Below are 16,951 nucleotides of genomic sequence, written 5' to 3' on the forward strand. Positions count from 1 at the left end.
GACGGACAGACGGACGGACGGACGACGGACACAATGTGATCAGAAAAGCTCACTTGAGCCTTCGGCTCAGGTGAGCTAAAAATGTTTACATACAGACGGTCAGACGGAGACAGTTAGACAGACAGACTGACAGACAGACGGACGGCGGACACCTTACTATGGCATAAGCTCTTCTGGTCTCTGGTCTTTTGGCTAAAAACTTGGATTCGCTATTGTGGTTCCACCCTTCTCCTGTGGGGTCATGATTTGAACAATTTAGATTCTTCACAGAGGTATGCTAGGGTTAGCTTTTCTGGCCCAGTGGTAATTTAAAAAAAGAAGATTTTAAAAGAATAATCCTCTGTATTTTAATTTAAAATTGGATTCTTTATCGTGGCCCACCCTACCTCTGGGATTCATGATTTGAATGATTTATAACTTACACTACCACAGGATGCTTCTTAAAAAGTTTCAGCTTTTCTGGCCGAGTGGTTCTTGAGAAGAATTTAAAATCTGAAAAGTTTACAGATGGACGTACAGACAGATGACAATTATCTTACTACTGCATAAGCGCCTCTGGTCTCTGACCAGAAGATTCTGAGCTAAAAATGATGATATCCTTACCTCCAATCATTTTGAAACCATCAGATGGTTTAGGCCATGTAGGTTTATCACTAGGCATATGTTTGGCACTCCACCATACAATGAAATATGAAGTATAATCAACTACGCGAGCAGCCAGGCTACTCTCTGGATTGAAGTGACATTTTACTGACACAATCTTTGTTTTACCGATTAGTTTAACCTCTCCTGTAGCAAAAATCATTCGTGAAGCTGCAAGAGAAAATGGTTCTAATATTGAAAAGATGCCTAGGGGATCACCTGAGCACTGTGGTAAGAAAAACAAGAGGCCCATGGGCCACATTGCTCACCTGAGTAGCATTGGCCATGCTGTTCTTTATCAAATTTCTCCCCTTGTAATACCTATTAATACTCTGACCCCAACCCAGGATTCATAATTTGGACAAATTAAAATATACTCTAAATAAATCCCTTATTTATTCACGAGAGAACTTTATTGTTGCATTATTACGCATCTGTCTGCTCGAAAAAAATAATTCTTGCGTAAATACGTATTTGTAGGGATTATATACAACAAAATCTGTAACTCGCGAAAAGTTTTTCTTGCTTATAATTACCTTATAGCTCGCGAAAATAAAGCGTCGCAAAAATAGAATGATTTACAGTACAAAATCCCAGGATGCTTCCACACAAGTCAGCTTTTCTGACCCCATGGTTCACAAAAAGAAAATTTTGATTTCAACTTCACCAATGTTTCAATGTAAAGCTTGGATTCTATTGAGGCCCCACCCTACCCCCACAGGTCATGATTTGAACAATTTAGAATCTACACTTCCCCAAGATGCTTCCACATAAGTTAAAAATTTTCTGGCCCAATAGTTCTTAAATTTTATAGAAGATTTTTTTCCTTAAAAATTCAATGTTAAACTTGGATTCCCTATTGTCGCCCCGCCTAACCTCTGGGGTCATTATTAGAACAATATTAAAATGTTCACTACCCCAGGATGCTTCTACATAAGTTTCAGCTGTTCTGGTCCAGTTTTTCTTGAGAAGAGTTTGAGGCCCCGCCCTACTCCAAAGGCGTCATGATTTGATCAAGTTTCAGTTTTTCTGACATAAGGGTTCTTTTTTAATGACCCACCTTCTTTGTCTTTTCTTGATTATTGATCTCCTTTGGAAGGGGACTTGTACCTTCATTTTAACAATCTAAACACCAATTTACTCAATTATGCTTTGTACCAGTTTACAGAAGGACCGACGGACACACAGACGGACGGACAGATGGAAGGACGACAGACAAAAGGTAATCAACAAGAGGCCCACGGGCCTTATAGGTCACCTGAGTATTGTGTAACAACTTTCAAACAATTAAATTTGGTTCGTGTTTTAAACCAGAGGCCATGAAATTCACAATTTTGAAAGAGACACCATTGCTTATCATAATTAAAAATACTCTACTTACTCAATACCCAGAGATAGATCAGAGGTACAAAGAGAAAATGTTCTTCCACTTTATAACCAGTTGTGCACCTCACCCAAAAAGAACCACTGACCTTGGGGCCACATATTTCAAAATTTTGCAAATTTTATCATAAAATGGTTGATTAATACCAAAGAGCAGGTTTCAAAGCATTAATTTATTTTCAGATTATGTAGCCCCTCCCCCCCCCCCTCGGGACATAAAAAAAAAACAATTTTGCTAGATGCACCTTTCTTCATCATAAATATATATACTTGGATAATTGGCATAAAATTCACAATTATGGAAAAGGCACTCTTACTTTTCATAACTATATGCTTAGTTAGTTTATTTAATACCCAGAAGCAGATATTAAGAAGATTTTCAAAGAATAAAAGCATTTTCACTATATAATCTATAGAGCCCCGCCCTAACACCAGAACCCCTGACCCTGGGGCCATAAGATTCACAAATCTGGAAGAGGCACTCTTGCTCATCATAACTATGTACTTAGTTAGTTTATCTAATACCCAGAATCAGAGAAGAAGATTTTTAAAGAATAAATGCATTTTCCTGGTATATACTATATAATCTATAGAGCCCCGCCCTAACACCAGAACCCCTGACCCTGGGGCCATAAAATTCACAATTTTGGTAGAGGCACTCTTGCTCATCATAACTATGTACTTAGTTAGTTTATTTAATACCCAGAAGCAGAGAAGAAGATTTTCAAAGAAAAAATGCATTTTCACTATATAATCTATAGAGCCCCTCTCTAACACCAGAACCCCTGACCCTGGGGCCATAAAATTCACAAATCTGAAAGAGGCACTCTTGCTCATCATAACTATGTACTTAGTTAGTTTATTTAATACCCAGAAGCAGAGAAGAAGATTTTCAAAGAAATAATGCATTTTCACTATATAATCTATAGAGCCCCGCCCTAACACCAGAACCCCTGACCCTGGGGCCATAAAATTCACAATTTTGGTAGAGGCACTCTTGCTCATCATAACTATGTACTTAGTTAGTTCATTTAATACCCGGAAGCAGAGAAGAAAAAAGATTTTCAAATAAAATGCATTTTCACCTCTCTAACACCAGAACCCCTGACCCTGGGGCCATAAAATTCACAAATCTGAAAGAGGCACTCTTGCTCATCATAACTATGTACTTAGTTAGTTTATTTAATACCCAGAAGCAGAGAAGAAGATTTTCAAAGAAAAAATGCATTTTCACTATATAATCTATAGAGCCCCACCCTAACACCAGAACCCCTGACCCTGGGGCCATAAAATTCACAAATCTGGAAGAGGCACACTCTTGCTCATCATAACCATGTACTTAGTTAGTTTATTTAATACCCAGAAGCAGAGAAGAAGATTTTTAAAGAATAAATGCATTTTCACTATATAATCTATAGAGCCCCGCCCTAACACCAGAACCCCTGACCCTGGGGCCATAAAATTCACAAATCTGGAAGAGGCACTCTTGCTCATCATAACTATGTACTTAGTTAGTTTATTTAATACCCAGAAGCAGAGAAGAAGATTTTCAAAGAATAAATGCATTTTCACTATATAATCTATAGAGCCCCGCCCTAACACCAGAACCCCTGACCCTGGGGCCATAAAATTCACAAATCTGGAAGAGGCACTCTTGCTCATCATAACTATGTACTTGGTTATTTTATTTAATACCCAGAATCAGAGAAGAAGATTTTCAAAGAATAAATGCATTTTTACTATATAATCTATAGAGCCCCGCCCTAACACCAGAACCCCTGACCCTGGGGCCATGAATTTCACAATTTTGGTAGAGGACTCAATGCTTATTACATTCATGCTAACAGTTTGCCTGCTCGATGTCCATGAGTAAAGAAGAAGATTTTTAAAGATTGCAATAATTTTAGTGGTTTTGGCCCCACCCCTCAGGCCCCAGGGGGGCGGGGACCATGAAATTCGACAATTGTTTGTTCCCCTTCATCCATAGATGCTGTATACCAAATTTGGTTGAAATTGGTTCAGTGGTTTCAGAGAAGAAGCTGAAAATGTTCAAATGTTAACACACGACACACGACACACGACGCACGACGCACGACGACGGACGAAAACGGATAGCAATAGGTCACCTGAGTTACTCAGGTGACCTAAAAAAGCTCACTTGAGGTCTCAAGTGAAACAAAAGTAAAACAAAAATCAGCAGTTAAGTATTGAAAATCTTAAATCCAGACCTACCCCTAAAATGGACGGTAAGTGAATGATTTGAACAAAATTGAAACTAATGAAGTTCTTTTGGCTATCATGGCTTTGCTGTTCTTGAGAAGAAGAATTTTCCTATATACTCTTATGTCAAACTGTGGCTCCACCTTAGCCCTGGGGGTCATAACTTGAACAAACTTGAATTTACACCACTTAAAGATGCGTTCACATAAATATGACCAATCATGATTGCTTTTCTACTCATGAGAAAACTAGAACTGTCTAATAGGGACAAATACTCCCTGCTTGGTTTTTCAGAGAAGGGCATGCAGCCAAATCACAAATATTTTATGAAACTACGAGGTGTTCACAATTTGTTGGAACATATAGTGAAAATATAAGTGCTCATTATATTTTTAAAAAATGAAACTAAGGTGCAGCCTTAAAAAAACCCAAGAGGCCCATGGGCCACATCGCTCACCTGAATGGCCTTGACCATGCTGTTCTTCACCAGATTTCCCCTTTGATATGCCGGTTGTGACCCCACCCTACCCCATTGGTTAAATTTTGACAATTTAAAATGTACACTACCTCACGATGCTATCGTATATGTTTCAGTTTTTCTGCCCCATTAGTTCCCTAGAAGATGATTTTTCCTAAATATTTTAATGTATAACTTGGGTTCCTTCTTGTGGTCCCGCCCTACCCCCAGGGGTCATGATTTGGATCATGAATCAAACCTAGAATATACACTATCCCATGATGCTTTCGCATAAATTTCAGCTTTTCTGGCAAAGTAGTTATTGAGAAGATTTTCAAGTGACCCCACCCTAGGCCTATTTTTGTCTTTCTTGATTATCTCTCATTTTGAGAGGATTTGGTCTTTCATTTAACAATTTAAACTCCCCATCATCCAAGGATGCTTTGTACCAAGTTTGGATAAAATTGGCCCTGTGGTTCTTAAGAAGAAACAGAAAAACTGAAAGTTTATAGATGAACGAACGGACGGACGGAAAGATAGACGAACAGCTAGACTGACGGACAGACGACGGACAAAATGTGATCAGAAAAGCTCAATTGAACCTTTGGCTCAGATGAGCTCAAAATCAATACTAAAGATATTGACCAGACACAAATGACCTTAAAGGGGCAAAGACACAGTTTCAGATTAAATTTAAAAAAAAAATATTTTTCCATTTTTACAAATATCTAACTAGGGTCTTTCTAATGATCATCAAAAATTTGAACGCCAGTTGTCCAGATACAAGACAGATTTAGAGCTCGGGTCCTTGCATGAGGTAAAGAAAATAAAAAATAAAGGAGTGGACAGATGATCTGATTGGAATCTAATCTACATGAGGATGCTATATAAATATGACCAATCATGGCTTTGCTGTTCTTGAGAGGCAACTTTAATCGTCCCTTGTGGCCTTGCCCCACCCCAAAGGGTCATGCTTTGTTTAAAATTGAATCTACACTACCTCAGAATGCGTTCACATAAATATGACCAAACATTACTTTGCTGTTCTTGAGAAGAAAAGTTTTGCAGTTTGTTTCTGGTATATATTCCTATGTTAAAATTTGATTGTCCAGTGTGGCTCCACCCTACCCCAGGCGTCATGATTTGAACAAACACTAATCTTGAATCTACACTATCTGAGAATGTTTCCCTATACGTTTCATCTGTACGTCCTGGCACACTGCAGCGCTAGGTTCTTGAGATGACGATTTTTAAAACATGACACCAAATTTTCACTATTACTTAATAATATCTCCTCTTGAATGAGGGGGGGGGGGGGCCCTTCCTTTGTACAAACTTAAATTCCCGTCTCCAAAGAATGATTTGTAGTAAGTTTGGTTAAAATTTGCCAAGTGGTTCTCGCAGAGTGGTAAAATTGTAAAAAGTTCACAGACAGATAAACAGACAGACTACAGACAAAATGAGATCAGAAAAGCCCACTTGAGCTCTTTTGCTCGGGTGAGCTAAAAAGAGGGAAAATTTTGCATTTCTCTTCCAAGACCAAATCTTAGCTGCAGATCTGAAGCTCTCTGCTTGAGAAAATTCGGAGAGATAAAGCAGAAAGCTGCAGATCCAAGCTTTGTAAAAATCTTCGATTTACGCCGACGATTATTTGTCGCTAACTTCGGGTGGTTTTTTTTCTTGTATTTTATACTTTCCCCAGTTTTAAATATGGTATTTTATAATTAATCATACATTTAACTTCAATTCCTGATAATTTACTTAACTTACTTTTAAGGCTAACAAATGGCTGTTTGTGGTAAAGGACGTCGAAATGAAACTCTTTTAAACCAACATTACAAAACTATAAACAGGACTGTTTCGGACCGTTAAAAGGTAAATAAAGTATCAAAAAAAGTTTAATATCTGATTAAAAAGTAAATTCAAGGAATTGTGGTCCCCCTCTTTCGGTGTCTTTGTGGCTGAGATGTCATTTTTATATGACATATTGTGTGTAATATGAACACCTTATCATATGTAATTTATTTAGAAATTATAACTGAACTCCAAGGTCAAGGCCAAAGGGTTAAAATTCTTGGTATCTAATGAAAAGCCTTCTCACAAAGAGTACATATGTGAAGTATGAAAGCCCTAGCCCTTACCGTTCCAAAGTTATGGTGAAGGTTAAAGTTTTTTCATAAGTGCGGAAATCTCCAAGGTCAAGGTCAAAAGGTCAAAATTGTTGGTATCCAATAAAAGGTCTTGTCACAAAGAAAATATATGTATAATATAAAAGTCCTAATATCTACCATTCGGAAGTTATGGCCAAAGTCAAGAGTTTGGAATTTTTGTGTTAAAGTGGGTCAAACTCCAAGGTCAAGGTCAAAAGGTCAATTTTGGTGGTACCCAAAAAAAGGTCTTATCACAAGAAATACACATGTGAAATATGAAAGTCATAGCCACTAAATCAAAAGTTATGGGCAAGGTTAAAGTTTTTGTGACGGATTGACAGACGGACAGACGAATGAGATTTAATGTCACCTCACTTTCGCGAAAGCGGGAGACAATTATAGGATCCTATTCTAAAAGCCAAACAAAGCTTAAACTACAGGGAATAAATACTTTAACAGGTCGAGACCACTAGATTTTCTGAGTCAGAATAAATTTGCATGTAAATTAGCTAATATGTTTACTTTTACAGAGTGTTTGCAAAATTATGATAGGTAACACCGTTATTACCTTGGAAATCTGTCTCGAAGTGGGGAACCCCCGTTTGTTTACGACTTTTGTTTCTTACCTTGTGTATTTTTATTATACCGAATACGGCCCTTCTTTAAACGTGAGAAAAAGTACAATCTGCTTGCATATAACAACATATAGATGTGTTTGACGGGGAAATTTTATATTTTCGAGGTATTATACACTCTTACATTTTTTTTCATTTAAAAAAAGGGGGGGGTTGTCGATCCATACTTCAGGTGCCTGTGGTTTTTCCGGTGACGAGTTAAATTTTGTGCAGTAAACCGACGAAAACCACGTGTAGCCATTGAATCGTAAACACGTGGTAGACACAGGTACTTGTGGACAGGCCCCCCCCCCCCCCCCCCCCCACTATACACCCCTGGTCAAAATATTTTTTTTTGTCTTGAATTATGTTTCTAGTACTTATTTACAACGTATTCCATATGAAAAATCAAAAAAATAACATAGATTTAACGATTTACTAAAAAAAAAGTCATACCTTGGTATTATAAACAAGAGGCCCATGGGCCACATCGCTCACCTGAGAAGCTTTGACCATTCTGTTCTTTACCAGATTTCCCCCTTGTTATACGTAATGCATCCCCACCCTACCCCACTGATCATAATTTAGACATTTTGAAATCTACACTACCCCATACGCTCTTTAATGATCCTTCCATGGGCACATATGTTTCAGCTTTTTTGGCCCAGTGGTTCCTGAGAAGAAGATTTTCAAAGATTTTTCCTATATATTTCTATGTAAAACTTTGATTCCCTATAATGGCCCCGCCCTTCCCCCGGGGGTCATGATTCCTACAATTTAGAATTTACACTACCCCAGAATGCTTCCACATAAGCTTCACTTTTTCCGGCCCAGTGGTTCTTGAGAAGAAGATTTTCAAAGATTTTTCCTATATATTTCTATATAAAACTTTGATTCCCCATTGTGGCCCCGCCCTTTCCCCGGGGATCATGATTTGAACAATTTAGAATCTACATTATACCAGGATGCTTCCACATAAGTTTCAGCTTTTCTGGCCCAGTGGTTCTTGAGAAGAAGATTTTCAAAGATTTTTCCTATATATTTCTATATAAAACTTTGATTTCCTATTGTGGCCCCGCCCTTAACCCGGGGGTCATGATGTGAACAATTTAGAATCTACACTACCCCAGGATGCTTCCACATAAGTTTCAGCTTTACTGGCCCAGTGGTTCTTAAGAAGAAGATTTTCAAAGATTTTTCCTATATATTTCTATATAAAACTTTGGTCGGCCATTGTGGCCCCGCCCTTCCCCCAGGGGTCATGATTTGAACAATTTAGAATCTACACTACCCCAGGATGCTTCCACATAAGTTTCAGCTTTACTGTCCAAGTGGTTCTTGAGAAGAAGATTTTTTAATGACCCAACCCTATTTTTCTCTTTTCTTGATTATCTCCCCTTGCGAGGGGATATGTCCCTTCATTTTAACAATTTAAATTCCCCTTCACCTAAGGATGCTTTGTACCAAGTTTGGTCAAAATTGGCCCAGTGGTTCTTCAGAAGAAGTCGAAAATGTGAAAAGTTTACAGACGGACAGACAGACGGACGGACGGACAAAATGTGATCAGAAAAGCTCACTTGAGCCTTCGGCTCAGGTGAGCTAAAAATAGAGAAGGTAAGTCACTTCGGGTTGTTAATTCGGACCCCTCTTGATTATCGGGCCTAAAATATCATATACCTACTACATGTCACCAAAATGTGTCATGATATCTTGTTTCGGTAGAGATTTTTGTCGTTAATCGTGCCATTTAATTGCCCAGACATTCCCCAGTTATCCGAGTATTCAGCGTCAAACGTGAAAAATTTGGAAATGTCAAAGCAGAAATTACGGAAGTGATCCAAAAACGACACCTAGCGGGTAACTTTCGAGTTCCGAGTGTCATAGAATGAAAGGAAAAGCCAGAGGACTACGAAAAAGTTCGGGAAAATTTTGAAAAAAGTCGAAATCGATTTATTAGAGTTTAAATTTTGCTGCAGATTTTCGAGATGAATTAGGATCGTCTTCAATATTCTTCTTAGAGGATTTGTTACTGATACAATATAGTGTTTTAAAAATCGCATAGAGACATTAAATGACATCTAACCCCCCTTTTCTACGTGGATATGTTTAGGCAAACTCAACTTTTATTTTCTAGTGACTGTGTCTGCGTAAAGGTGGATTTCTGTTAATGCGTTAGTTTAAATAGATAAATACCGGTACAACCAGGAATGTGCTTATTCAAAACAGCACAAAAATCATTATTCCATTTGCAGTGAGTTCTGAACTCGCTATATTATTTAATATATGGGAAGGAGTGTGTGGACGTCATTACAGGTTAGAATTATTTTGATTAAACTACAAATGTAGAGAAAGGCGTTTTGCGAGAAGAAAATGCAAGTTTTATGAATGGTTGTACAAATACATCCCATCCAATATTCAGTAGTCAAAATCTAGTACATGCAGGCACGTAGCATCGTTTTTGAAAGTGGGGGGGGGGGGGGGGGGGCAACCAGAGAAAAATGTTTTTTTTACTTGCCTGTAAAAGTTGACAAGACAAAAAAAAGGGGGAAAATGCCCAAACACGAAAATCCTATTTCGGGGGTGGGGGTGGGTGGGGGGTTAGTGGCCAACCTTTTTCAAGGCCAACTCCCTTTTACTTCAATTTTTTTGCATACAATACCACATTTTCTTCATATCACTATACTGTGGTAAGAAGTGGGGGGGGGGGGGCAACCTACCTTCCAATGGACATATTCAATATTAAAGGTAATGATGGGAAAAAAGTGGGGGGGGGGGCAGCCCCCCCCCCCCCCCCCCCCCCATTGCTACATCCCTGAGTACATGTACTACAAGTGACAATATTAAACGATGGCTGTTAGATAAGACATACCGAATTGGCGAAAGAAGTTTTAAAAAGTCTCTAAATTTATACCTAGACAGGCTCGTAGGAAGCAATTTCAGACTGGGGGATGGGGAACAGCCAAACATTATTAGTTACGACACTATGCTATCAACTAAAAATTCCCCAACAAGCAAAAAAAAATGGCACTGGTTTTTATTGAGAGACACGAGCATATAGTACCTCTACAGCATATTATATGATATACTAATATTATTCCTACGGCCATGTTAGATAAATAAAAAGAAGTTAAGCTTCTTTAACAAAGCAGCTAGATATACACAGTCAAGACCAGAAACAAACTCCGAGGCTGTAGTTAGGACAATAAACGAGAGAATGTGATAATGAAAAGTTCCGATTTTCATTTATTTTTAAGAAATCTTCATAAATGCTTAAATTCTTTGGCAAGTGAGAATCATTGTATAAGATAATTAATTTCATGATATCGGAATTATTGTAGTTTGGGTGGGGATGGGGGTGGGGGTTACAAGTGTTTTTATGTCTATATGCGATTTTTAAAACACTATATTGTATCAGTGATAAATCCTCTAAAAAGAATATTGAAGACGACCCTAATTCATCTCGAAAATCTGCAGCAAAATTTAATCGACTTTTATCAAAATTTTCCCGAACTTTTTCGTAGTCCTCTGGCTTTTCCCTTCATTCTATGACACTTGGAACTCGAAAGTTACCCGCTAGGTGTCGTTTTTGGATCACTTCCGTAATTTCTGCTTTGACATTTCCAAATTTTTCACGTTTGACGCTGAATACTCGGATAACTGGGGAATGTCTGGGCAATTAAATGGCACGATTAACGACAAAAATCTCTACCGAAACAAGATATCATGACACATTTTGGTGACATGTAGTAGGTATATGATATTTTAGGCCCGATAATCAAGAGTGGTCCGAATTAACAACCCGAAGTGACTTGCCTTCTCTATTTTATAATACCAGGGTATGACTTTTTTATTAAATCGTTAAATCTATGTTATTTTTTGGATTTTTCATATGGAATACGTTGTAAATAAGTACTAGAAACATAATTCAAGACAAAAAAAGAAAAAAAATATTTTGACCATGGGTGTATAGTTGGGGGGGGGGGGGTCCTGTCCACAAGTACCTGTGGTGGTAGACTGTTGTGCTTTGAGACTCTTTCACTTGATTGGAGAACGGGCGTGACGAAGACATCGTCACGTGTTGAAAATTGCCTTCCATATAACAGGTCGAGACCACTACCTTATATGGAAGGCAATTTTCAACACGTGACGATATCGTCTTCACACCTGTTCGCCAATCAAGTGAATGAGTCCCAAAGCATGACACTACTACGTGTTTACGATTCAATGGCGACACGTGGTTTTCGTCGATTTCTGCATATTCACTTCGTCACCAGAAAAACCGTAGAGCTTCTTTATTACTTTTTAATTCCGAAATTGAACGATTAAGTTCAAATAATGTGCAAACGCTTTGATGTTTGCATGTACATTAAAAACTTTTTGATAACATTTAGGGGTAAAATAATGATAGCGCACCTTGTACTGCTGTCTAAAACTATGAACATGTATATCACGTGAAAAAAACTCAATGCTTTATCGACACGATAGCACCTACATGTACGTCTCTTCGAACTATGGTTTAGGCCGATGTATTATAAGTTGGTGTAAGGCTTCATAAAGCAAATTTTGCAAATGTGAGCATGGAAATGAAAGATTATACATCATTTTAAATATTTCTCCCATAAATCTCAAAAAAGAATTGAAAATAAGTTTCCAAGAGACAATTCAAGTTGGCCTTTATTTTCAACACAGCTGAGTACTTGTAGTAGCCCACAATGCATTGCGACTCATTCATCAGTGGGTAAAGTAAATAGATAGCTCATTTACATGCAAACTTATGCTGACGTCAGAAAATCTAGTGGTCTCGACCTGTATAAGGTAGTGGTCTCGACCTGTTTAAGGAGTGACAAAAATCGGCGGCGTAAATCAAAGGTTTTTACAACGCTTGAATCTGTACCTCTCTGCTTTATCTATCTGAATTTCCTCAAGCAGAGAGCTACAGTTCTGCAGCTAGACAAATCTGTAATGAATAATACAGCTGAAATTCGGTATCTCACACTATACTACAATTTCAAATACTGCGTTGATATATTGAAGTAAAAGCCCCAAACTCTAAGTAATCTCACCTTATATCGAATCCTCATATTCCTTTCTGTTTTTTCCTTCATCTGTTTGACTTAATATTATGATAAGATACAAATTATACCAGAAACCTTTCATAAATAAAAGAAAAATTATAAATCTTATCTGTAAACGTTTCTTGCTTACTAGTCCAACTCTTCGGCTGGTTATGGGACATTTTTTCCTGCAATCCCTTATATGTTTCCATCATTGTTTCCAGAGTTCCATACTATCAAAAATTAAAAAAAATGCATAAAAGAGCAATGGAATTAAATGCCAACTTCTAAAATTTCTTTCAACGTGCATTTGTTGATTGGGAAAGGGATATTTTATACCTTGTGATTGCCTTGACATTTGGACAGCAGCATAACTATATCTGAAAAAATAGTGTGTTTCTAATAAGTGACATTCCTTCTTTTTTATTTCCTCACTTCTATATATAGCTTTACAATTTTAGTTAGAACTACGGCAATGAACACATACTACTGTTTATACTTTTATATTATGGCCATTAGAAAAGTGTATTATCGCGTTAAAAACAACACGCAAGCGCATTTATTAATGACGATGCGCTAGCGCGTTAATGACAAATAGTTGTGTGTTAGCGCAAAGTCGTGTTATGAACAACGCGCTAGCGCATTGTCATTAACGCGCTAGCGTATTGTAATTAACGCACTAGCGCGTTGACGTTGTATTCTAACAACACGCAAGCTAATTAATGACAACGCGCTAGCGCGTTAATTACATTACCCTATTGTTGTATTCTTGTATAGTTGTATTCTTGAAATGTTGTATTCTTGTATTGATGTATTTATGGCAATACGCTAATGTTGTATTCTAACAACCCGCAAGCGCATTAATGACAACGCGCTAGCGCGTTGTTCACATCACGACTTCTCGCTAACACACAACGCGTTGTCATTATAATGCGCTATCGCATTGACATCAACGCGCTAGCGCCTTAACTTTATTGCCGCTTGCATGTTTTTTCTAACAATCTTGTCATTATCGCGCTTGTTTAAGGTCAATACGATGATTTAGACACCTGGGGACTGGAGTCTAATATTCTCTGAGCTCTAAGGGCGAAGTGAATATTGTACTCCGAAGGTGTTAACATGGTTAAGATGTTAATTTGGTCAAATTCTGAGAGCTAAATTAAAGAAGGGAAGTGACATCTAGGTAAGATGTGTTTATTTTTCACACAAAATGAAATTATCTATTAAAAATTTAGTACGTATTAGACCTATTAAAACCTAAATAACCAAATCATATCGCTCGGTATAGAGTCATCGGAATGATACGATATTGAACGCTTACAGGACAGATATTAATTTGAATACCAATACTAAAAAATCATTAATTTACGTTTTTTGTTGGAATAAATATTATAAATATTATGTGGAAATGTTTTAGCTAAATAATAAAGGAGTTATTGAACTTATATTGGTGTATATTTAGCACAAGCAAGCTCGTGCATTTGAACAGCAAACTTATGCCAATATTCACCGATATAAGTTCAATAACCCTATAATATTGACCTGCAATTATTCTTTATATTGACCTGGAGGGTCACGTGATTCATTATATTGACCTTGTATTGACCTGGAAGGTCACATGCAGGTCAATATAACATCGTTAAATCTCAGCCAATCAGAGAAAAGGAAAATATTCAATCATATAATAAACTATAACATTGAATGAATTCTTCACTGAATGACTAAAGTTTAAACGGTGAAAGATGATTGGATAATATTACTAGTTGTAATACGAAATCAAATATAATTGCTGACCCGATTAAACCCAGAGGCTAATCGAAGGTAAAAATGGAGCTGATCTCTCGTGATGGACGCTCAACGGTCCCAAAAGCAGTTATATTTTTAAAAGTTGCTCTAAAATTATTAGAGTGCAACAGATGACAAGTGCGTAAAAATTAAGGTAATGTACATGAAAATTGCATGGATAAAATGGTGTAGGGTTAACGACGGACATCTAATTCTCGGAAGTTATAAGACTCTTTCAAAGTTTTAAATTTAATGAAGTAAGGACATAAAGGTAAATAAAGTTTTTTTTAGAGTTTGAAGCGAGGCCCCGAGGAATTAATGGCGGCTCGTTATATCCCTTCTCCATGAATTCACCATGCATCGGACACATACCTTGCTTCGGACAACTTTAGGCAATAAACTCTCTTTCAACTTAAGAGTTCCGTGTATTTATTTGTTTCTGTCTTAAAGATGAAGACTTTAATTTTTTAATGATACCGATTGTTATTATCATGTTGTGATAAAAATACTCCGATAATGGCCTTGAAGTTATGTCATATTTTACATCATCAAAGGGGAATAACCAGAAATTTATGATTTTGCAATTTTTAGAGTTATCGTTCTTTAAATTCGACTTCAACGGAATGGGTAGGGGTGGGACTACCGGATACATGAATTTTGTACAAGCAAAAATTGGCAATTTTAAAGTAAATTTTAAAGAAATTTGAAGACACACTTTAGAACTAATGTCATTGATTAGGGGTAAAACGTTTTACTTTTTAGAGCTGGTTTGGACAAGAAAAGTTCAGTATGAAATGCGTTGACTTCATTTCGTTTCCAGAACATTTGATATTACAAATTGTTAACCACTTTTTTTGTAATCTCAACTTGGGACACACTTTCCAATGATTTAATAATGTAAATATGAATGTTTTTAAATGAATTTTTACCGTTTTCTGATGAAATACACAACTATTTGTAAACAAATTCTGAATAGTAATAATAGTACAGCATTGTTTTGTTTTTAGTCAATGAAATTGAAACTTCAAGTATTAATTTCAAAAAAACTCTAAATTTTCAGACAAAAAAAATAAAATACAATATAGTTTTATAATTTATCATATATGAGGTCAATATAGAATCTGACTCAATTTATTTCGGTGAACAAAAATTGGCAATTTTACATAAATTTTAAAGAAATAACCCATGAGTAAAAAGGCTGGCGTATGTTCATTTCTTACCGGACACAAATTAACCAAGAATTTCTAAGGCAAATTTTGAGGAATCCTACGACAGCTGTTATTGTCGGAAATAGAAAATAAAAACTCTAAATTTTTCAATGTGCAAATTATCCATATATGATATCTGAATTGATATGAGAAAAAGGCGCGCATTACAAGAATTTTAAGGCAAAAAGATGAAAGTTTATCCATATCAAGGAATTTAAAGCACTGATAAAAGATGAAAGTTTATCCATATCAAGGAGTTTAAAGCACTGGGGGGGGGGGGGGGAACCTACCCCCCCCCCCCCCCAATTTTTTTCCAAATATATACTTAGTATAGACTTAGCCCCCCCCCCCACTTTTTTCCCAAATATACACTTAGTATAGACATTGAACATTGTTTCGTAGGTTTAGCCAATGCTGTAATAAAGGTATTATATTTTCCCATTCAAATACCGTCTGTCCGATGCATGGTTAACACTTACAATGTCCGATCCATGGTGAATTCCGAGTTATTTTTAAAAACTCGATTTTTTATAATATTTTCTAAATAAAAAGCATGTAATTGTGTCAAAAATTTATATTTTAATCACATACTAAATGTTAAACTCCATTTTGATAGTTCAAGGACTAGGACTTATTGAAGTACAAGGGTATCCGATGCATGGTGAATTCACCCTATATATAGTCCAGTCATATTACCCGATTTTTCTATGTCTCAAGTCCCTGTGACAACAATGACAGACAACGGACAAATTTCGATCAGAAAAGCTCTGACACTTGAGCCTTTTGCTCGGGTGAGCTAAAAAGTATAAATACCACATAAATAACAACTAGTATGAAAAACGTCAGTCAGCATTTGACTCAAAATCATCCGTGATAGGCCTAAGTAAAAGCAGAGATCACTAGGTTACAGGGATTTTCCACTGCCCCGTGTAGGGCCGATAATGGGCCCCATTCCCAATTGCAAAATCACTCCATTTTTCCCAAAAATGAACAGCCTGTGTTAAATTTTTGAAAAAAATCAGGTAAAACATACATTTTGAGGTTTGAACTCTTGATGAAATGAACATAATTTTTGGAGACTTGGCTAAAACTTTATAATAATAGATCTTTTTTCTGAAGTAAAGTTCTGAAAAATAAAGTAAAAAAGCAGTTTAAGCTATAATAAATGTTTAATTATTGAAATACATCTTGCTATAAAATTTCCCAACAAGTTGTAAAATATTGTAAAATTCCCAATGGTAAGGGCTTGGGCCCCTTTCCCAAAATTGGATGGAAAATCCCTGCTAGTAGGCTGTGGTATTTGTCGACCAAGCTGGGACATCGGCTTGGCTTATCTTTCACTTTGTATCTTTGAGTCAGTAAGGACATTTCCTAGAACTCAACCGATGTTCATTAAAGACACTGGTGTTTTCTTTAATTCCTCGATATCCTGTAATAA

General features: G+C 36.8%; 1 long non-coding RNA gene across 1 annotated transcript; it reads right to left on the reverse strand.

Annotated features, from left to right (window-relative positions):
* Nucleotides 1-729: 729 nt before the first annotated feature.
* On the reverse strand, nt 730-12,900 carry LOC134275307 (uncharacterized). The gene is made up of 3 exons (XR_009993793.1): nt 12,860-12,900; nt 12,672-12,753; nt 730-813 (listed from the first exon to the last, which is right to left on the reverse strand). It is a non-coding gene; the product is annotated as an uncharacterized LOC134275307 (long non-coding RNA).
* Nucleotides 12,901-16,951: the final 4,051 nt, after the last annotated feature.

This window comes from Saccostrea cucullata, unplaced genomic scaffold, assembly GCF_032062105.1.
Source record: "Saccostrea cucullata isolate Sc308-1 unplaced genomic scaffold, CSIRO_AGI_Scuc_v1 ctg7505, whole genome shotgun sequence".
Lineage (NCBI taxonomy): Eukaryota > Metazoa > Mollusca > Bivalvia > Ostreida > Ostreidae > Saccostrea > Saccostrea cuccullata.